The following is a 24456-nucleotide window of genomic DNA, read 5'->3' as shown; positions in this document are numbered from 1 at the left end:
ATCATGAAAGAGCTTAGTTATCAGGAAGTGATCACATATCACACAAAGAAAATATAAAATCTTAAAAATCTGGAATTAAATGAAACTAAAGTGTTTCCTAGATACTAAAACAACAACTACAACAATAAAAATGTAAAAGTTATGAGTATGATCTCTCAACATCTGCACATTTAATTAATTCATTTATCCATTATTTAATGACAACTTATATACAGCTCTGTACTAGAGAATCAAATGTTAATATAATACAATTCTTGCCTTAAGGCACTCACTGTGACTTGATTTGCTTTCTCTTTAACATCTAAAGACTTGACAGAGAAAGACTCTCCAAAAACGTCTAGGAGACAGTCTATATTCATGCAGTCCAATATTGACTGCAAAGGATCTCTGACACAAAACAGATCAATAAGACAAGGGCCCTACCTGTAAAGAGTGTACAAACGAGGTGAACAATAAGTTGTACATTTTTGTTCATGTATTTTAGGCATATTTTTTCCAGTGGAGTCAGGAACATTATGGCTAAATCAATGCTACTGAAATACTCAGTTCAGTTCAATTCAGTTCAGTCACTCAGTCGTGTCCGACTCTGTGACGCCATGGAGTGCAGCACGCCAGGCCTCTATATCCATCAACTCTTGGAGTTTACTCAAACTCATGTCCATTGAGTCAGTGATGCCATCCAACCATCTCATCCTCTGTCATCCCCTTCTCCTCCCCACTTCAATCTTTCCCAGTATCAGGGTCTTTTCAAATGAGTCAGCTATTCTCATCATGTGGCCAAAGTATTGGAGTTTCAGCTTCGACATCAATCCTTCCAATGAATATTCAGGACTGATTTCCTTTAAAATGGACTGGCTGGATCTCCTTGCACTCCAAGGGACTCTCAAGCGTTTGTTCCAACACCACAGTTCAAAAGCGTCAATACTTCGGTGCTCAGCTTTCTTTATAGTCCAACTCTCACATCCATATATGATCACTGGAAGAACCATAGCCTTGATTAGATGGACCTTTCTTGGCAAAGTAATGCCTATGGTTTTTAATATGCTGTCTAGGTTGGTCATAACATTCCTTCCAAGGAGTTAGTGTCTTTTAGGTTCATGGCTGCAGTCACCATCTGCAGTGATTTTGGAGCCTCAAAAAATATAATCTGCCACTGTTTTCACTGTTTCCCCAACTATTTCCCTGAAGTGATGGGACCAGATGTCATGATTTTAGTTTTCTGATTGTTGAGCTTTAAGCCAAGTTTTTCACTTTCCTCTTTCACTTTCATCAAGAGGCTCTTTAGTTCCTCTTCACTTTCTGCCATAAGGGTGTTGTCATCTGCATATCTGAGATTATTGATATTTCTCCTGGCAATCTTGATTCCAGCTTGTGCTTATCCAGCCTAGCGCTTCTCATAATGTATCTGCATATAAGTTAAATAAGCAGGGTGACAATATACAGCCTTGACATACTCCTTTTCCTATTTGGAACCAGTCTGTTGTTCCATGTCCAGTTCTGATTGTTGCTTCCTGACCTGCATACAGATTTCTCAAGAGGCAGATCAGGTGGTCTGGTAGTCCCATCTCTGCAAGAATTTTCCACAGTTTATTGTGATCCACACAGTCAAAGGCTTTGGCATGGGCAATACAGCAAATATTGATATTTTTCTGGAACTCTCTTGCTTTTTTGATTATCCAGCAGACATTGGCAATTTGTTCTCTGGTTCCTCTGCCTTTCCTAGAACCAGCTTGAACATCTAGTAGTTCACAGCTCACGTATTGTTGAAGCCTGGCTTGGAGAATTTTGAGCATTACTTTGCTAGTGTGCGAGATGAGTGCAATGGTGTGGTAGTATGAGCATTTCTTGGCATTGCCTTTCTTTGGGATTGGAATGAAAACTGACCTTTTCCAGTTCTGTGGCCACAGCTGCGTTTTCCAATTTTGCTGGCATATCGAGTGCAGCACTTTCACAGCATCATCTTTTAGCATTTGAAATAGCTCAACTGAAATTCCATCACCTCCACTAGCTTTGTTCGTAGTGATGCTTCCTAAGGCCCACTTGACTTCACATTCCAGGATATCTGGCTCTAGGTGAGTGATCACACCATCGTGATTATCTGGGTCATGAAGATCTTTTTTGTATAGTTCTTCTGTGTATTCTTGCCATCTCTTCTTAATATCTTCTGCTTCTGTTAGGTCCATACCATTTCTGTCCTTTATTGTGTCCATCTTTGCAGGAAATGTTCCCTTGGTATCTCTAGTTTTCTTGAAGAGATCTCTAGTCTTCTCCATTCTATTGTTTTCTTCTATTTCTTTGCACTGATCACTGAGGAAGTCTTTACTACCACATTCTTAATCTCAATTCCATTCAGATTATTTCAATTACCTTTGCTTCCCAATAGAAATAGTATATTTTTTACAAGTGGACTTAGTAGTTTGCTTTATGTGAATTTTAATTGTATTCTAGGCAGGGTGAGTAATTAAGATGGCTTACTTCTGTTCTCACTCCCCCACCCTAAACAAAGGAGCACTGTGTGTATCTCTTTGAGGAATGATCCTTTAGAATATTTAGATTGAGGATAGAGACGCATACTTAAAAATACCTATGCACTGTTTTTATCAATTTAGTTTTTAAATGCAGGGTAACAGTTGAGTGTTGTTAAGTAATTAAACAAGGAGGACATTAGACAGAGATGGCCCTAATGCTTCACAGACTATGTAAATTAATGTATGCTAGATCAATGCACTTAAACCTGAGAAAATGAAACTTCAAAATGATGAATCACAAATAGACAATTAGGCTTTCTAAATAAGGCAACTGATAAAGCTATAACCAAATAAATATATTGCCTTAATTTGCTTGTGTCTTTTCTCCCATCCAAGCACTAACCAGGCCTAACCAGGCTTGACCTTGCTTAGCTTCCAAGATCAGATGAGATTGGGCACATTCAGGGTGGTAGGGCTGTAGACTGCTTTTATCTTTTCTTTATAAAAATCTGTCCCCTATATCAAGCAGTTAATCCTAAAGGAAATCAACCCTGAATATTCATTGGAAGGACTGATGCTGAAGTTAAAGCTCTTATATGCTGGCCACCTGATCTGAAGAACTGAGTCACTGGAAAAGACCCTAGTGCTGGGAAACATTGAGGGCAGGAAGAGAAGAGGGCAACAGAGGATGAGATAGTTAGATGGCATCACTGACTCAACAGATATGAGTTTGAGCAAACTCCAGGAGGGAAGCCTGGTGTGCTACAGTCCGTGTGGTTTACAAAGAGTTGGACATGACTTAGTGATTGAACAACAGTCTCCTATCAATGGAGTCTCAACCACTTTAGGTCTGATACTGACCAATTTGAATAGATATTTATTCAAATAAACTCTAATAAATTTTAATGTGCAGTTTACCTTTTGATGGTGGACAATATGACTGAAAATGAGTATGTCTTAAGCTGGCTTGTAACACTATTTTCCACTTTTTAATATTGTTTTTATAATTTGAATCTATGCCATTTTAGAAAAGGTATAACAATATTGCAAAGACAATAAATATAACATACATGATATCTTATTTAGAGTAATTTTAGTATCTTGTGAGTAAAATAAGTGAAGTATTACTTTTCTGTTTTAGTGATGTACAAATACCAATACACAGAAGAATGTCTCCTTTGAGTGAACAGTCTTGATTTTTCTACATGTCTGGTGTTAAAGGGCTATAGATATGTGGGATTGGTGTAACATTCTTCAAGAATCACATCAAGTGTGACCTTTTGCAGTTAAGTCTTCCTCAGCTCCCCCAGGTGACGTGGTGGGTTTTTGGCATGTGGTCTATAACAGCACTTAAATTTTCAGGTTGAAATGATATATATCTTTCTTTTACAGGACTGTAATTAGTATAGATATTGGCCAGAATTTTTATTTTAAACATTTTAAATCAAAGCAGTCTAAAATACTGGCTAAGACTTGTCACGTCAACTCTCACCAAATAGTCTTTCAAAGTGACACTTTTGCTTTGAAGCTTCTGAAGTTGTCATCAATGACTTAGATATATGTAGGGATGTGAACAGCATCTGGTATCATGATGTGGTAAAACATATTATCAAACATAGGAGAGTAGGTTACTAATAGCCTGAAGTGTTGGATGTTGACATATCATTTTTTTAAACAACCAGAACAAGAATATTAACGTTACTTTTTCAAAACAATAATCAATTAAGCAAAGATGGCATTTTTATCCCTAAAAAGTATGAGCAGCATTAAGAAAATGAGCTTATTAAAACAAATTATGCAGATGAGCTCATTAGTAGAACTCCTCAGTTTGGGATATTTTCTGAGTCTTTTGTTTTTATTCCGGTATGTATATTGTCTGTTCTATGTATGTTCATGTCTTTTCTCTTCCTTTGAGGTTTAATTTCTATGAAGACAAGATTTACATCTTCTTCAATTCCCTGCCCCCCAACTCCATCTTGTATACATAGCGAATCACATCAAATTCTAAATGAATGTTTAAACAACTCTGGAACAATTTTATAATCTTGATAACCCTGTCAGTAACTACCATTATGATGAACTGATCAATTTATGTACATGGGTTTTTTTGTTACTTCCGTTACTGTATCTTATAAAGACCTACCAGCTTACTAAATAATCAATAATCTCTATTTCTTTTACCTCCTCTCACTGCCTTTCATTATCAATTCTTTTCTAACAGTATGTGCACACTAACTTTCTCATACCCATCCATACTTTCTTCAATCCACTTCTCTCTTGCCTCCCCTCTCCAGCAAAACTGTCTTATCAAGGTCTACAAATGATTGCAAGACAGTCACAGTGTGCGCTCATATGACAAGATGGTATTTTGAAAGATTAAGGTTTTGCTGTTGTGGGTGGGGGAGAGGTTTTCGCACTGACTCCTTTTAGCTCCGCCTTTCCCTAGTTTAAGTGTATCACGGGGTCCTGTGCTTCAGTAATACGAAGGGACCCGAATGAGGGTCTTCCAGGGGCTGCAGTGGCAAGGAATCCACCTGCCAAGGCAGGAGACACAGGCTCAACACCTGGCTTGGGAAGATCCCTGGAGGAGGAAAGGGCAACCCACTACCAGTATTTTTGCCTGGAAAATCCTACAGTCCACGGAGTCTGAAGCAACTTAGCATGCATGCATGTACACACTGTAAGATCATTGCCAGAAAACAGTGGCTAGACATCTGGATTCTTCCTAAAGGATTCAAATAAAAAAGGAAAAGAAATATGTTATAATGACAGCACTTTCTTAATAAAATGTCTGTAGCTTTAAAAATTCAGGAGACATTAAAAATCTACTAGATTAGTAAAGGAATGGCAAGAACTCTGAATACAAGTATATAAATCAAAAAGTTCTTTTCTATTAATTCTAGTCTCTAGAACATTATTAGCTTCCCTGGTGGCTCAGAGGTTAAAGCGTCTGCCTCCAATGTGGGAATTCACCTAGAAATAGAATTGTAAAAATATTTTCCATAGTAGTGATAAAAAATAATAATATAAAATGAATTTAACAAAAATACAAAAACCTCAATGAAGAAACACTTACCAAACAAAAATACAAAATTTGTAATGATATTTATGTTCTTACTGAGTAATACAAAACAGGATTAGAACAAATGAAAATATATGAGAAGAAAAGGTCAATGCTCCTAAAAGTGACATAAAAACTTAATACAATTACATTTTATATTCATTGTCTATTGCTGTATCAGAAATGACCTCGAATTTAGCAACTTCAAACACACTCATGTAAGAATTGACATTTCATATAAGCATTGACATCTCATATAACCATGGACATTTTTTTGAAATCAAATATTTAAAAATAGACATCAATTTTATTTCTAGGTGAATTAATAATAATGCCTACTGAATTTACTGATATGCAACTGATATAGCCTTGGTTACTTGTTAACATCTTTTTGAGTTTTTGGTATTTATTAGTTATGCTTTCATTCTGTAATAAAATTTACTGTAGGTAAGCTCTAATCTCTGAATAATATTGTAAAACTCCAGTGAATTTGTCTCATACGTCAAAAAGTGCAATCTTGGAAAATAGCTAACATCTCTAAAAAATTAAATATCAAGGAAAATCATCATGTTACCTTTCATATTTTAAACAGGTCCACCAAAAATGTACGTTTAGAAAAATTCATAAAAGGATGTACTTATTCAGATTGCTTGCCACATTTAGAAGTATAGATTTATTGATTGCAAAGTTTTCTATATTCCTCTCATTCCATGGATCAAATTGACATGGATAATCAGTAAAATAACAACAGAAATTTTGTGTCCTATTTTGTGTGTGTGTGTGTGTGTGTATGTATACATATATATATATATATATATATATATAGAGAGAGAGAGAGAGAGAGAGAGAGAGTATACAGAGAGAGACAGAGAGGTGTTAGATGGTGCTTTTAATGGATAATAATATATTAAATGTTGTTACCTATTTGTCTATACTGTTTGAAAACTAATTACTTAGCATTTTCTGTTCCTATTCATTATCTGTATTGCTTTTGAAATGTCTTCCCTCTCTTTCCAGTAATAAGGGAAACAAAAACAGAGAAATAGACAAAAACATCAAAACAATGTGTATTCTGCTTCAGGAGAAACTAGTGATTTTCAAGTGTTATGCTTCACATTAGTTGTGCTATATTAACTGTTGACTAAAAATTGTATTAAGCCTAGGAGTATGATTTGTTCTCACTTCCAGATATTTGAGTATAAGGAACATAACCCAATTACAAACTGGGATTGAAATACCAATATAATCTGGTTATACATACTGTGTTGTCCCCTAAAACAAGTGGGTAAATATTTCTTCTTTTTATATTGTCTGGAAGAAAAATTTTAAGATTGATAATGAAGCCATCTGAGTCTGAATATTTCTCTGAGACAGTTTTAAATTACATATCCATTTAATTGACAGATGCATATATATTTATATTTTTTATTCTCCTGGTGTCAGATTTAAGTTTTCTCTATTATTTCAAAGTTTAAATTTATGTAAGTTAAGTGCTATTATAATAATCCGTATTCTTTTATTGTGTCTACGGTACATAGTGATGCCTAGTTTTTCATTTCTGATATTGGTGATCTCTGTTTTCTCATTTTTCTCTTGCCAAGGTCTTATGCAATTTTTTAGTCTTTTCGAAGAACCATCTTTAGATTTTATTAATTTTCTCAGCTGGTATTCTGCATCATTGTATCTGCTCTCACTTTTTTTATTTTTTGTCATCTAGTAGATTCTTGCTGTTCTTTTTCTACCTTCTTGAAAAACATACTTAAATCATTAATTATAATATGTTTTGTGTTTCTATTCTATACATTTCAAGATATAAATGTTCTCTATATAGAAATGCTAAGCTGCATCATACATGTTTTGGCATGTTGTTCCAAAATCACTCAGTTAAAAATATTTTATCAATTTTAATGATAAACCATTCAATGATTTATCTTTCACTCATGAGATATATAAAAGTATATGTTTAATTTCCAAGCCCCAGGAGTGTCCCATAATCTATTGTTGTCTATTTCCAGTTTAATTATATTATATATAACTGAAACCATACTTTGTATGACTGAAATAATAGAGAATTATTTACAGTCCAGCAAACAATAAATTGTGGTAAATGTTTTATGTGCACTTGAAAGTAGTATGTATTCTTTCATCCCTGGGCGTGATGTTGCTGCTAAGTCACTTCAGTCGTGTCCGACTCTGTGGGACTCCATAGACGGCAGCCCACCAGGCTGCCCCGTCCCTGGGATTCTCCAGGCAAGAATACTGGAGTGGGTTGCCATTTCCTTCTCCAATGCATGAAAGTTAAAAGTGAAAGGGAAGTTGCTCAGTTGCGTCCTACTCTAGCGACCCCATGGACTGCAGCCTACCAGGCTCCTCCATCCATGGGATTCCCCAGGCAAGAGTACTGGAGTGGAGTGCCACTGCATAATGATAATTTTTGTTAAATAGGTCAGATATGTGTATATTGCTACTAATAACTTCAGTTCAGTTCAGTTCAGTCACTCAGTCGTGTCCGACTCTCTGCGACCACATGAATCGCAGCACGCCAGGCCTCCCTGTCCATCACCATCTACTGGAGTTCACTCAAACTCACGTCCATTGAGTCGGTGATGCCATCCAGCCATCTCATCCTCTGTCGTCCCCTTCTCCTCCTGCCCCCAATCCCTCCCAGCATCAGAGTCTTTTCTAATAGTCACCTCTTCGCATGAGGTGGCCAAAGTACTGGAGTTTCAACTTCAGCATCATTCCTTCCAAAGAACACCCAGGATTGATCTCCTTTAGAATGGACTGGTTGGATCTCCTTGCAGTCCAAGGGACTCTCAAGAGTCTTCTCCAGCACCACAGTTCAAAAACATCAATTCTTCGGCCTCAGCTTTCTTCACAGTCCAACTCTCACATCCATACATGACCACTGGAAAAACCATAGCCTCGACTAGATGGACCTTTGTTGGCAAAGTAATGTCTCTGCTTTTGAATATGCTGTCTAGGTTGGTCATAACTTTTCTTCCAAGAAGTAAGCGTCTTTTAATTTCATGGCTGCAGTCACCATCTGCAGTGATTTTGGAGCTCCCCAAAATACTGATCCCACTGATACTGACACTGTTTCCACTGTTTCCCCATCTATTTCCTATGAAGTGATGGGACCAGATGCCATGATCTTCGTTTTCTGAATGTTGAGCTTTAAGCCAACTTTTTCACTCTCCTCTTTCACTTTCATCAAGAGGCTTTTTAGTTCCTCTTCATTTTCTGCCATAAGGGTGGTGTCATCTGCATATCTGAGGTTATTGATATTTCTCCTGGCAATCTTGATACCAGCTTATGCTTCTTCCAGCCCAGCATTTATCATGATGTACTCTGCATATAAGTTAAATAAGCAGGGTGACAATATTCAGCCTTGACATACTCCTTTTCCTATTTGGAACCAGTCTGTTGTTCCATGCCCAGTTCTATCTATTGCTTTCTAACCTGCATATAGGTTTCTCAAGAGGCAGGTGAGGTGGTCTGGTATTCCTATCTCTTTCAGAATTTTCCCCAGTTTATTGTGATCCACACAGTCAAAGGGTTTGGCATAGTCAATAAAGCAGAAATAGATGTTTTTCTGTAACTCTCTTGCTTTTTATTAAAAATATTTTTTCTGAATGTTTTATCATTTTTATTGTTTTATTATTTTATAAGTTTTATTAGAAAGGCATTTATTAAATTCTCCAAGTATGAATTTAGATTTATCTGTTTCTCCTTTTAAGTTTGACAATATAAGCTTTCAATATCTTAAGGTTAAAAAAAATGTCGAAAGATATTTCTTAAAAAAATATCTTAAATATTCATGTTGAGGTTTGATGGAAAACAACAAAATTCTGTAAAGCAATTATCCTTCAATTAAAAAATAAATTAAAAATATCTTATACATTATATTGTTAGAGACATACACATTTGTAATTATTATAACTCTGTGTTATAATAATTTGTTATAATAATACTTCGACCTATTTATCATAACAAAATATCCTTCACTATTTTGAATGTTCTTATTTTTAAGTTCAGATTTTTTGATATTAATATAACTATGTCATGTCTTTTGGTATAACATAGTATATATTTCGGAGAAGGCAATGGCACCCCACTCCAGTACTCTTGCCTGCAAAATCCCATGGACGGAGGAGCCTGGTGGGCTGCAGTCCATGGGGTCCTAAGAGTCGGACACGACTGAACGACTTCCCTTTCACTTTTCACTTTCATGCATTGGAGAAGGAAATGGCAACCCACTCCAGTGTTCTTGCCTGGAGAATCTCAGGGACGGGGGAGCCTGGTGGGCTGCCGTCTATGGGGTCGCACAGAGTCGGACACTACTGAAGCGACTCAGCAGCAGCAGCAGTATATACTTACATATTTTATATTGTACGTTTTTATCTTTTTGCTCTGTCATTTTTTCCCACGCTTCAGTTTGAATACTTCCAATGAATAGTCATCCTCTTAACTGACGTTGTCTTTTAAAATAATTTAATTAATTCATTTATTTTTTAGGTGTGCTGGGTCTTGGTGCTAAGCAGCTTTTCTCTAGTTAGGATGAGCAAGGGCTACTTTTTAGTTGCAGTTTTCAGGATTCTCATTGTGGTCATTTCCTGTTGCAGAGCACAGGCTCCAGGGCACATAGGCCTCAGCAGCAGTGACTGCAGGGTTCTAGAGAACAGGCTCAATAGTCGTGCAAGGGCTTAGTCGCTCTGCGGCATGTGGGATCTTTCCGGATCGAGGATCGAACCTGTGTCTCCTGAATGGGCAGACGGATTCTTTACCACTGAGCGACCAGGAAAGACCCTGATTTTCTCTTTTGCTGCTTCTAATATGCTGTAAACCTATATTAAATTCCAACTGTCAATTACTGTATTTTAGTTCTGAAATCTTCACATGACTATTTAATTCACTTTATTAAAGATTCTAGTCTTGTGCTGAACTTTCCGACCTTTGCAATTATTTTTTTAAGCAAAAGAAAGTAACTCCATTTATCTTAAATGGTGTGTATGAGAACTCCAGTATGTGTATAACCTAACAGATCTGTGGTTTTTGATATCTTCACTCATTTTATTCTATCTTCTGGCATTCTTGTATATTTGTTGATGTTTTCTGATACTGTATATAAAAATTAAACAGGTAATTTGAGACTTTGGATGATACTATATTCCTTTAGGTGATTTTTTAAAAAACCCTCTGGCCGTAAGATAGAGTAAGGGAAGCCTATCAAATGTGGAGACTGAGCTGTTTGATGCTGGGTATCAGTTTTTTTGAAGGCTTATCTATTTCGAATTCATTATACAACTGTAATATAGTCCCATCAGAATTCATAACTGGAATTCTATCTTTGTTTTTGTGTCTTCTCTCAAGGGCCATAGAAATTACTAAATGTTGAGCTCAATTTCCCATCCTCTTAAATGAAATCTTCTCAGCTTCATAGATTCTTGACCTTAAGCCACAATTACCTCAGGAAGAAAAGCACCATGGACTGCTGGGTTTATATCAATGCTCTTCTGATATCGCTTGGATCTAATTTTAACAAATTTATAATTTGTTGATTCCACAGACACATAGGATGATAACAGTTCAGCTCAGGATACTATCTTCTTAGTTATCACTTTCTGCTTGGCTTCTTATTTCTATTTATAAATCAGATAACTTTTACTGTAGGGAAAAAAATTAGAAAGTTTCAAAAACATACTTTTGATTAAATAAAAACCTCTTACAAAGCTTGGTTGATAAAATAACTTCCTTGACCTGGTTAACATTATGCACCAAAAACCTACTTCAAACATTAATGGAAATTAATTAAAATCTTCTTCCACCAACACAAGAGAAGACTCTACACATGGACATCACCAGATGGTCAACACCGAAATCAGATTGATTATATTCTTTGAAGCCAAACATGGAGAAGCTCTATACAGTCAACAAAAACAAGACCAGGAGCTGACTGTGGCTCAGATCATGAACTCCTTATTACCAAATTCAGATTTAAATTGAAGAAAGTAGGGAAAACCACTGGACCATTCAGGTATGACCTAAATCAAATCCCTTATGATTATGCAGTAGAAGTGAGAAATAGATTTAAGGGCCTAGATCTGATAGATAGAGTGCTGATGAACTACTGAATGAGGTTTGTGACACTGTACAGGAGACAGGGATCAAGACTATCCCCATGGAAAAGAAATGCAAAAAAGCAAAATGGCTGTCTGGGGAGGCCTTACAAATAGCTGTGAAAAGAAGAGAAGCGAAAAGCAAAGGAGAAAAGGAAAGATATAAGCATCTGACTGCAGAAGTCCAAAGAATAGCAAGAAGAGATAAGAAAGGCTTCCTCAGCGACCAATGCAAAGAAATAGAGGAAAACAACAGAATGGGAAAGATTAGAGATCTCTTCAAGAAAATTAGAGATACCAAAGGAACATTTCATGCAAAGATGGGCTCGATAAAGGACAGAAATGGTATGGACCTAACAGAAGCAGAAGATATTATGAAGAGGTGGTAAGAATACACAGAAGAACTGTACAAAAAAGATCTTCATGACCCAGATAATCACGATGATGTGATCACTGACCTAGAGCCAGACATCCTGGAATGTGAAGTCAAGTGGGCCTTAGAAAGCATCACTACGAACAAAGCTAGTGGAGGTGATGGAATTCCAGTTGAGCTATTCCAAATCCTGAAAGATGATGCTGTGAAAGTGCTGCACTCAATATGTCAGCAAATTTGGAAAACTCAGCAGTGGCCACAGGCCTGGAAAAGGTCAGTTTTCATTCCAATCCCAAAGAAAGGCAATGCCAAAGAATGCTCAAACTACCACATAATTGCACTCATCTCACATGCTAATAAAGTAATGTTCAAAATTCTCCAAGCCAGGTTTCAGCAATACATGAACCGTGAACTTCCAGATGTTCAAGTTGGTTTTAGAAAAGGCAGAGGAACCAGAGATCAAACTGCCAACATCTGCTGGATCATGGAAAAAGCAAGAGAGTTCCAGAAAAACATTTATTTCTGCTTTATTGACTATGCCAAAGCCTTTGACTGTGTGGATCACAATAAACTGGGGAAAATTTTGAAAGAGGTGGGAACACCAGAACAGCTGATCTGCCTTTTGAGAAATCTGTATGCAGGTCAGGAGGCAACAGTTAGATCTGGACATGGAACAACAGACTGGTTCCAAATAAGAAAAGGAATATGTCAAGGCTGCATATTGTCACCCTGCTTATTTAACTTATATGCAGAGTACATCATGTGAAACGCTGGGCTGGAAGAAGCACAAGCTGGAATCAAGATTGCTGGGAGAAATATCAATAACCTCAGATATGCAGATGACACCACCCTTATGGCAGAAAGTGAAGAGGAACTAAAAAGCCTCTTGGTGAAAGTGAAAGAGGAGAGTGAAAAATTTGGCTTAAAGCTCAACATTCAGAAAACGAAGATCGTGGCATCTGGTCCCAACACTTCATGTGAAATAGATGGGGAAGCAGTGGAAACAGTGTCAGACTTTATTTTGGGGGCTCCAAAATCACTGCAGATGGTGACTGCAGCCATGAAATTAAAAGACACTTACTCCTTGGAAGGAAAGTTATGACCAACCTAGATAGCATGTTCAAAAGCAGAGACATTACTTTGCCAACAAAGGTCCGTCTAGTCAAGGTTATGGTTTTTCCAGTGGTCATGTATGGATGTGAGAGTTGGACTGTGAAGAAAACTGAGCACCAAAGAATTGATGCTTTTGAACTGTGGTGTTGGAGAAGACTCTTGAGAGTCCCTTGGACTGCAAGGAGATCCACCCAGTCCATTTTAAAGGAGATCAGTCCTGGGTTTTCTTTGGAAGGAATGATGCTAAAGCCGAAACTTCAGTACTTTGGGCACCTCATGTGAAGAGTTGACTCATTGGAAAAGACTCTGATGCTGGGAGGGATTGGGGGCAGGAGGAGAAGGGGACGACGGATGATGAGATGGCTGGGTTGCATCACTGACTCAATGGACGTGAGTCTGAGTGAACTCCGAGAGTTGGTGATGGATAAGGAGGCCTGGCGTGCTGCGATTCATGGGGTCACAAAGTGTCGGACACGACTGAGCGGCTGAACTGAACTGAATGGAAAACATTTAGCTAGATCCACTCTCTTTCATATTGAGAATAGTATTAGGATAATCACTACTTTTCCCACTATTAAACATTCTCCAAGTAATCTTGGACACTGGTAGAAAGAAGAAAAATGAATGTATTTATATTTGATAGGACTATCATGATCTGAACCACGGTCCATTCCCAATCTTGCTTTTGCTGACTGCATAGAGCTTCTCCATCTTTGGCTGCAAAGAATATAATCAATCCGACTTTGGTATTTACCATAGTGATGTCCATGTGTAGAGTCTTCTCTTGTGTTGTTGAAAAAGGGTGTTTGCTAAGACCAGTGCATTCTCTTGGCAAAACTCTATTAGCCTCTGCTCTGATTCATTCTGTACTCTGAGGCCAAATTTGCCTGTTATTCCAGGTATATCTTGACTTCCTACTTTTGCATTCCAGTCCTGTATAATGAAAAGGACATCTTTTTGTGGTGTTAGTGCTAGAAGGTCTTGTAGGTCTTCACAGAACTGTTCAACTTCAGCCTCTTCAGCATTATTGGTCAGGGCATAGACTTGGATTACTGGGATATTGAATGGTTTGCCTTGGAAACGAACAGAGATCATTCTGTCATTTTTGAGTTTGTATCCAAGTACTACATTTCGGACTCTTTTGTTGACTATGATGGCTACGCCATTTCTTCTAAGGGATTCTTGCCCACAGTAGTAGATATAACAATCATCTGAGTTAAATTCACCCATTCGAGTCCATTCTAGTTAGCTGATTCCTAAAATGCAGACGTTCACTCTTGCCATCTCCTGTTTGACCACTTTCAATTTGCCTTGATTCATGGAGCTAATATTCAGGTTCCTATACAATATTGCCCTCTACAGCATCTTTCTTTATTTCCATCACCAGTCATATCCACAATTGGGTGTTGTTTTGCTTTGGCTCTGTCTCTTCATTCTTCCTGGAGTATTTCTCCACTGATCTCCGGTAGTATATTGGGCACCTACCAACCTAGGGAGTTCATCTTTCAGTGTCCTATCTTTTTGCCTTTTCATAGGTTTCTCAAGGCAAGAATTCTGAAGTGGTTTGCCATTCCCTTCTCTAGTGGACCACGTTTTGTCAGAACTCTCCACCATGACTTGTCTGTCTTGGGTGGCCTTACATGGCGGTATGGCTCATAGTTTCCTCGAGTTAGACAAGGCTGTGGTCCATGTAATCAGATTGGTTAGTTTTCTGTGACTGTGGTTTTCAGTCTGTCTGCCCTCTGATAGAGAAGGATAAGAGGCTTACTGAAGCTTCCTGATGGGAGAGACTAACTTAGGGGGAAACTGGGTTTTGTTCTGATGAGCCTGGTCATGCTCAGCAAAACTTTAATCCAATTTTCTGTTGATGGGTAGGGCCATGTTCCCTCCCTGTTATTTACCTGGGGCCAAACTATTTCTGCTTTATTGACTATGCCAAACCCTTTGACTGTGTGGATCACAATAAACTGGGGAAAATTCTGAAAGAGATGGGAATACCAGACCCCCTGACCTGCTTCTTGAGAAACCTGTATGCAGGTCAGGAAGCAACAGTTAGATCTGGACATGGAACAACAGACTGGTTCCAAATAGGAAAAGGAGTACGTCAAGGCTGCATATTGTCACCCTGGTTATTTAACTTATATGCAGAGTACATCATGAGAAATGCTGGGCTGGGTGAGCACAAGCTGGAATCAAGATTGCCAGGAGAAATATCAATAACCTCAGATATGCAGATGACACACCCTTATGGCAGAAAATGAAGATGAACTAAAAAGCCTCTTGATGAGAGTGAAAGAGGAAAGTGAAAAAGTTGGCTTAAAGCTCAACATTCAGAAAATGATCATGGCATCCAGTCCCATCACTTCATGGCAAATAGATGGAGAAACAGTGGAAACAGTGTCAGACTTTATTTTTGGGGGCTTCAAAATCACTGCAGATGGTGACTGTAGCCATGAAATAAAAAGATGCTTACTGCTTCAAAGGAAAGTTATGACCAACCTAGATAGCATATTAAAAAGCAGAGACATTACTTTGCCGACAAAAGTCCATCTAGTCAAAGTTATGGTTTTTCCAGTAGTCATGTATGGTTGTAAGAGCTGGACTATGAAGAAAGCTGAATGCTGAAGAATTGATGCATTTGAACTGTGGTGTTGGAGAAGACTCTTGAGAGTCCCTTGGACTGCAAGGAGATCCACCCAGTTCATCCTAAAGGAAATCAGTCTTGAATGTTCAATGGAAGGACTGATGTTGAAGCCTAAACTCCAATACTTTGGCCGCCTGATGTGAAGAGATGACTCATTTGTAAGGACCCTAATGCTGGGAAAGATCAAAGGCAAAAGGAGAAGCGGATGACAGAGGATGAGATGGTTGGATGGCATCACCAACTCAATGGACATGAGTTTGAGTAAATTCTGGGAGTTGGCAATGGACAGGGAGGCCTGGCGTGCTGCAGTCCATGGGGTCGCAAAGAGTAGAACCCGACTGAGCGACTGAACTGAGCTGAACTAAACTGAAACTATGTAGGAGGAAACGAAGATAATGGCTACCTCCTTCAAAAGGTCCCATGCACACACTGCTACAGTCAATGCCCCAAACCCTGTAGCAGGCCAGCACTGACCCACTGCTCCGCAGAAGACTCCTGAACATTCATGGGCAAATCTGGGTCAGCCTCTTGTGGGGTTACTGCTCCTCTCTCCTGGGTCCTGGTGAGCACAAGGTTCTGTTTGTGCCCTCAACAAACATGACTTAGCAACTGAAATGACTGACTGACTGACTGATCTAAATAAAAAAGAAAATAACTGAATCAACAAAGCAACAGAACCAATTAATGAGTTCATCAAAGATTGCTAGATTTGAACCTATTAGTTTAGTTCACTTCAGTCACTCAGTTGTGTCTTACTCTTTGTGACCCCATGGACTGTAGCATTCCCGGCTTCCTTGTTCATTACCAATTCCTGGAGCTTACTCAAACTCATATCCATGGAGTTTGTGATACCATCTAACCATCTCATCCTCTGTCATCCCCTTCTCCTCCTACCTTCGATCTTTCCCAGCATCAAGGTCTTTTCCAATGAGTCAGTTCTTTGCATCAGGTGGCCAAAGTTTGGAGTTTTAGCATCAGTCCTTTCAATGAATATTCAGGACTGATCTCCTTTAGGATGGACTCGTTGGATCTCCTTGCAGTCCAAGGGACTCTCAAGAGTCTTCTCCAACACCACAGTTCAAATGCATCAATTCTTCGGCACTCAGTTTTCTTTACAGTCCAACTCTCACATCCATACATGACCACTGGAAAAACCAAAGCTTTGACTAGACAGACCTTTGTTGGCAAAGTAATGTCTCTGTTTTTAATATGCTATCTAGATTGTTCATAGCTTTTCTTCCAAGGAGCAAGTGTCTTTTAATTTCATGGCTGCAGTCACCATCTGCAGTGATTTTGGAGCCCAGGAAAATAAAGTCCGTCACTGTTCCCATTGTTTTTGCATCTATTTGCCATGATGTGATGGGACCAGATGCCATGATCTTTGTTTTCTGAATGTTGAGTTTTAAGCCAACATTTTCACTCAGTAATTTCCTACACTAACAAAATAAAGTCATTTTTCTCAGCATTAACAAGCAATAAACAATGCCTAGGATCTAACTGGGGCTTCCCAGATGGCTCAGTGGTAAAGAATCCACCTGCCCATGCAGGAGACATGGGTTCAATCCCTGGGTCAGTAAGATCCCCCGAAGGAGGAAATGTCAACTCACTCCAGTAATCCTGCCTAGAAAATCCTATGGACAGAAGAGGCTGACAGTCTGCAGTCCCTGGGCTCGCAAAGAATCAAACACAACTGAAAACACATCGAGCCACAGGAACTGACTTACTGCACGGTAAACAGGGCCTCTGCAAACAAGATGCTAACTGCTAGAAAGGCACACAGTGGGTAATCAGAAACAAATTAAAAACTGTTTATTTTCTTGGATGAGATGGCATAATATAAAATGCCCAATTCTCCCAAATTAATCTACAAATATCATTAATCCCAAATCAAATTTGTGTTATATATATATATATATATATATTGCAGAATTCCATAAATTTACTTGAAATCATTCTTCTGTTGAAGAACAGTTCAAGGAACAACTTAATGTATCTTAAAAAAGAAGAAGGGAACCAGCCCTACCAAATAGTAAGTAATTCTATAAAGCAAAGAAAGTACAGCAGTGTAGAGTTTGGCACTGTTCTTATTCTTTATTCACTAACTCATATCTGACTCTTTTGCGATGCCATGGACTGTAGCCTGCCAGATGCCTCTGTAAGAACAGACAGATGGAAAAAAAATGGAAGAAATTAATAACTTACAGATAGTCATTTATATTTGGGACTAAATGTAAAATACATGTTTTATCTTCTTCAAATCAATTAAAAAAAGGTGGGGTAGTAAGTGAATGGGATAACTGTGGTACATCCGGACAATGGAATATTATTCATTGCTACAAGGAAATGAGCTCTCAAGCCATTAAAAGCAAGGAAGACTCTTAAAAACATATTATTAACTGAGAGAAGCCAATCTGAAAAGGTTAAAAACTGTATAATTCAAATTCTGGAAGATGCAAGACTATTTAGACAGTACAAACACCAGCAGCTCCCAGGGGAGGGGGAGTGGAAAAGGAGAGCATACATGTGGAGCATAAAGAATTTTTAGGGCAATGAAAATATTCAGTGTGATAACATAATGATGGATACATGTATATATTTGGATATATTTGTCCAAATCCACAAATATAATACCAACAATGGACTGTAATGTGAATTACGGATTTAGGATAATTATGATGCTTCAGTATAGGTGCATCAGTTGTAACTGATGCACCACTCTAGTGAGGTTGATAATCAGGGAGGTTGTGCTTTTGGGGCCAGGGGATATTTGGGGCAATCTCTGAACATTCCTCTAGATTTTGCTATAGACCTAAAACTGTTATTACAAAGTAGTCATAAAACAAACAAACAAAAAAACCCCAAAGTATTGTCACCAACTGCAAATGAGTGGCACTACTAAATTTTATGGCACTACTCAGATATAATCACTATGATTATCCTAGCATATTTTCTGACAGATTTTTCCCTACATGTAAATATTTTACATACACATATGCACAAAACTTCAAAAGTTCAACCAAAAAAATAAAAAGCTGATCTATGTGACTACCACAAAATTGGTGGTAGTTTAGTTGCAAGTCATGTCTGACTCTAGTGATCCCATGAACTGTAGCCTGCCAGACTCCTCTGTCCATAAGATTCTCCAGGTGAGAATACTGGAGTGGATTGCCATTTCCTTCTGCAGAGGATCTTCCTAGCTCAGGAATCAAACCTGGGTCTCTTGCATTACAGGCAGATTCTTTACTGACTGAGCTATGAGAAAAGCCCTACCACAAAAATAAAGGATTGATATTAAACAAAAGTCCATGAACAAAGTTAATTTTCATAACTGGAGGAAATATTTTCAATGTATAAATTAGACAAGATATTTGCATCTACAGTTTTCAAGACAAGATATCTGTATCTACAATTTTCAAGGCACTTCTGCAAATCACAAGAAAAAGAGCAGTAGGATAGAACAGGCAATTTATAGGAGAAAAATCCAAGGTTGTTAAGCACATATTCTAATTCATTAGTAATTAGAGACATTAAAATAAAATAATGTAAAATACATTATCATATATCTTTTAGGCTGGAAGAATTAGTGAGCTCTATATTTGCAGCTCTGAAGTTGAATCATTTTATGATGAACTATAAGACTTTCTAGAACTAACACCAAAGAAAGACATCCTTTTCATCTTAGGGAGCTGGAATGCAAAAGTATGAATTGAAGAGATACCTGGAGTAACAGGCAAGTTTGGCCTTGGAGTGCAAAATGAAGCAGGGCAAAGGCTAACAGAGTTTTGCCAAGAGAATGCACTGGTCATTGTAAACACCCTCTTCCAACAACACAAGAGACGACTCTACACATGGACATCACCAGATGGTGAATACTGAAATCAAATTGAATATATTCTTTGCAGCCAAAGACAGAGAAGCTCTATACAGTCAGCAAAAACTAGGTATAGGGGGTCTGCCTGCCTGCCTTTTGATTGTGACCCATGTACTCCTTCTTGAAAAGTTCAGCCTGCCAGAGCACTACTGTGTTCATTTAATATGCACTCAGCAAATCTGCTTGGGAAAATTTTACATTTGTCCACAAGGGACACGTACAAGGAAGTGTCCATAAAAAACACGGGGTGTAGGTGGCAATCTAGGATTCTTTCACTGAGACGGTAGAAAAGAATATGGTAGCTGCCTACTGAAATATTATGCAGAGATGTGTGGTTTGACCACTCATTTTGTAAACAAAGTCTTACTGCAACTTAGCCAGACCCATTTGGTTACATATTGTCAATGACTGCTTTTAAGACAGGTTTGTAATGTGACAAAGACCATATGATACACAGAACTGCAAATATTTACACTATCTGGCTCTTTCAATTCATCCCATTATTAGCCATTAATCTTGCTGGTTATTTACTTAGAGTTGACATAAATTATTGAGGATCATTCTTCTGCTTTATACAGTGGAGTACAAATGTAAGTTAGTAAAAATTTGTAAAAGCTGACATGTTTTGAACATTTATTCATGTTGACATTATACTAAGAGCTTTATAATTTTTACTCAATTGAATGCTCAAAACTCCATGTCACACAAGAAAAAACAGAAATACAACAAGGTTAAGGACATTGCCCTAAGTTTAAAAGCTAATGCAGGGGAAACAGGATTAGAATTGAAGTACTTTGAGAAACACCCTAGAGAAGGCAATGGTTACCAACTCCAGTACTTTTGACTGGAGAATCCTATGGTTAGAAGAGTCTGGTGGTCTACAGTCCATTGGGTCACAAAGACTTGGACATGACTGAACGACTAAGCACACACACACACTTTGAGAAACCACACTCAACTTCTGAACTACATGGTGAGACATTTTCCTTAGGGGGAAAATGAATGGTGAAAAAGAACATATAGCAACAGATTAAACAGCTGTCAGTATCACCACCACACAGCAGGCTATGTTCTGTTTGCAGCCCCCAGAATAGTTTAACAAGGTCACTGAAAGTAACTTTTTCAAAATATGTCTCATTAGGAGCTACCCCTGGAAAAGTCAAATAATCCTCCTATTTAGGTTTCCAACAGTAGATTCCACTTTGGCAAGAACAACTGCACTATAATTTCCAAGTCTGGAGCAGGAATATACTGAAATAACAGATGCTACTACGGGGGCCCACTATTATATACAAAATATACAAAAGCATGAAGGTTATATGTGCTGAAAGAGATCTGAGTCATTGCTCAGCCCAAAGCCTTTGTTTACTAGATGAGGAAACTGAAGTTCCAACAGGGTAAGAGAATTGCTCAGATTCACTTCTATAGTATCCCAATGATACCATGATAGAAAAACGTATCCCAATGTTTGTTCTCTTGATGAAGTTATAAGGGTATGAAGACTGGGGACATTGTTGTTGTTCAGTGGCTAAGTCGTGTTTGACTCTGTGACCCTATGGGCTGTAGCATGCCAGGCTACTATGTCCTCTGTTATATCCTGGAATTTTCTCAGATGCATGACCACTGACTTGGTGATGCTATCTAACTGTCTCACCCTCATGGATACATATATAATGACATTATATGTATATAAAACAAATAGCTAATATAGTCACTGACACATAACATATTAGACACTCAACAAATGCATCCCTTCCTCTTTCTCACTCTTTTTTTTTGGGGGGGGGGGATTCTCCCTTCTTATCCAAGGTGGCACTTCAGTTACTCTCTACTGTAGAAAGATAGACTAAAATCACTTAACACCATTTCAGACTCTATGATATCTATTTCTTTGGGAAGATACAAGTTCACTGGAGTGTCCTGAAACCATAAATAGTTAGATATCCAATGAAGATACACCCAAAATATAAAATAAATCCCACAAAATTGACAAAGCAATATAGGTCATATACAATTACACAGCCCAATTTATAAATGGTATGCTAAAAACCATGTTTAAAATGGCTTTCTTTTATAATTCTTGCATAAACACAAAAAGTGGCATATTATTCATTTATTTTCCAAGATCATGCTGATAATTTGTTTTAACTACTAAATTGAATTGATGAGTGTTTCTGATGCTTAAACAGGTTGCTAGCATGCAAACAGTAGGTAATGAGATAAACTGTATGTCATGGCTTATTATATGTCTGTACCTGATATCTACTTTATTCTCTCTGATACTTTTCAAAGTCCTCACAGCTAATGCATCTCTTCAAGTCCCTGTACAAATAAATTATTACCATAGAATAACATATTTAATTTCCTATGGGCTTAAGAAAATTATTTTAAAGGCTATTTCAACAAAATAAAATTACCCATCTAGGTAATATTTTAAATTATTTAAAAAATTTTAGAATTAATTAGCACTTTAACTATTTAATGTTATTTTAAAATTTGGGCTTATTAAAGAGGTAATCCCAGACCCTGATGCTGGGAAAGACTGAAGGCAAAAGCTGAAGAGGGCAGAAGAGAATGAGATGGTTAGAACACATCACCAACTCAATGAACATGAATTTGAGTAAACTCCGGGAGATAGTGGAGGTCAGGAAAGCCTGGTATGCTGCAGTCCATGGAGTCACAAATGTTGTCCAATTAACATGCTGATAAAGTCGTCCAATTAACAACATAGACGTTAATTGTGACTAGTAATAAAACATGTTTCTTAAGCTAGAAACCTCCTCTATTTTCCTTTCTCTGTGTTTATTTTCTCTGTCAATAGTGCCCCATATATCTGAAGTGAATTCTGGGAGAAATCTGTTATCTAGAATTTTCTATATTAGGAATGGTCAATCATGTAAAATGCTACATAGAACTCTGTGACACAATGAAGGTCATAGCAACAGGTCTAAAAGATCAGAACACTGAAAACAAGGCAAAAGGAAAAAAAAAAACAAAAAACAAAAAAACGGAGAACTTCTGCAAGCTAACTTTGTGACCATGGCAAGGTCATCCTTTATGGATCTACTTTTTCATTTGTAAAGAAAAGTTGTTGCTTAGTCACTAAGTCGTGTCTAATTCTTTTGCCACCTCCATGGACTGTAGCCCACAGGCTCCTCTGTCCATAGGACTTCCAGGCAAGAATACTGGAGTGGGTTGACATTTCCTTCTCCAGGGGATTTTCCCGACCCAGGAATCAAACGTACATTGGCAAGTGGATTCTTTACCACTGAGCCCCCAGGAACACCCCACAAAGCAAAGTAAAGGAATTAAAATTGACAATTTCAGGGATCCCTTTTGGCTCTAAAAATCTATGACTCTCCATTGGAAAAAAAAAAAAAAACATCATTAGATTACATATTGATAGGTTACAGCAGGTGAATTAGTCCAGAGAGCATATGTTTTACTGTTAATCAGTCCTTAATCAAGTCCTCAACCATTTTGAGTATATGTGTAATAAAACTAAGTTAAATATTCATATATCTTGGTTCTGTGTGAAATTTTTACTCTTATCTATTTTTAATTTTTATAACATATAAGCAAGAAAGATTTTTCTCTTTTGACAGATCACTTGCTCTTTATCCAGTCTCTGGGGAGAGATTAAAGTGAAAACAGAGGAGACATTTTAACTACCAAGTTAAAGGTAGGGGCAAGCAAAGCGCCTACCTAATATTCCCACTGATCTATTCCCAGCCAAGTTGTTCAAGCTTCTCGGAAATAATAATTCAACATTGGGTATGTATATAGTAGACTGAAAATGGCAATCCCAAAGATATCAGATCCTAATCTCTGGAAACAGTACATGTTACCTTATTTGGGAAAATAAAAATAGTCTTTTCAGATGTGATTATGTTAAATATCTTGAGATGTGGACAGCATTTTGGATTATCTGGATGGGCCCTAAATGCCATAACAAGCATCCTTGTAGTAAGAGAGAAGTAGTCTAAATTTCACAGGCAAAAGAGAAGAAGGTGACGTGAAGACAGAAGCAGAAATTGGAGTAATGTGACACGAGACAAACAACACTGACAGTCACCAAAATCTGGCAAAATCAAGAAATAGATTTTCCCCTAAATCTTGCAGACACAGAGTGATTTTGCCAAAACCTTCGTTTCAGTTCAGTGATACTTATTTTGGACTTCTGGCCTACAAAACTGCAAGGAAGAAAAAAAAAAAGTTCTATTGTTTTAAGCCACCTAGTTTGTGGTGATTTGTTATAGCAGCACAGGAAACTAAAACAGATTTCGGTACTGGGAAGTGAGGTGTTACTGTATCAAATACCCAAAAATGCAGACAAAGCTTCAGAAGTGGGTAGAGGGCAGATGATAGAAATGATACGGAAAAAAAAAACCAAAACCCAAAAAACAAAAAACGGTGGACCTGACTGAAAAATCCACATGCTCTAAATAAATTATTGATAGAAATATGGATGTTAAAGATTCTGCCAATGAGAGCTCAGGAGGAAGTGAAGAACACAGTAGAAAAAGAATGTATTATGTTAGAGAATACACATATCATCACAGAAAGAAAAATGTTGTTAAGGTGGTATTATTGAGGGTCCAGAATAAAGTAAGGAAAATGTTACTGGAAACTTGAGAAACAGAGGAGAAATTTGTTATGTTGTGGTCAAAAATCTAACTGAATTGAGTCCTACTGTTGTGTAGAAAGCAGAACTTTTAAGAAATAAGCTTGGCAAAACTAATACAATTATGTTAAGTTTAAAAATAAAATAAAATTAGAAACAAAAAAAGAAATAAGCTTGGATATT

The sequence above is a fragment of the Bos grunniens genome, chromosome 28 (assembly GCF_055505025.1).
Source record: "Bos grunniens cultivar Pamir isolate PY7600 chromosome 28, Bosgru_T2T1.0, whole genome shotgun sequence".
Classification (NCBI taxonomy): Eukaryota; Metazoa; Chordata; class Mammalia; order Artiodactyla; family Bovidae; genus Bos; species Bos grunniens.
Note: the sequence above shows the minus strand (reverse complement) of the source record.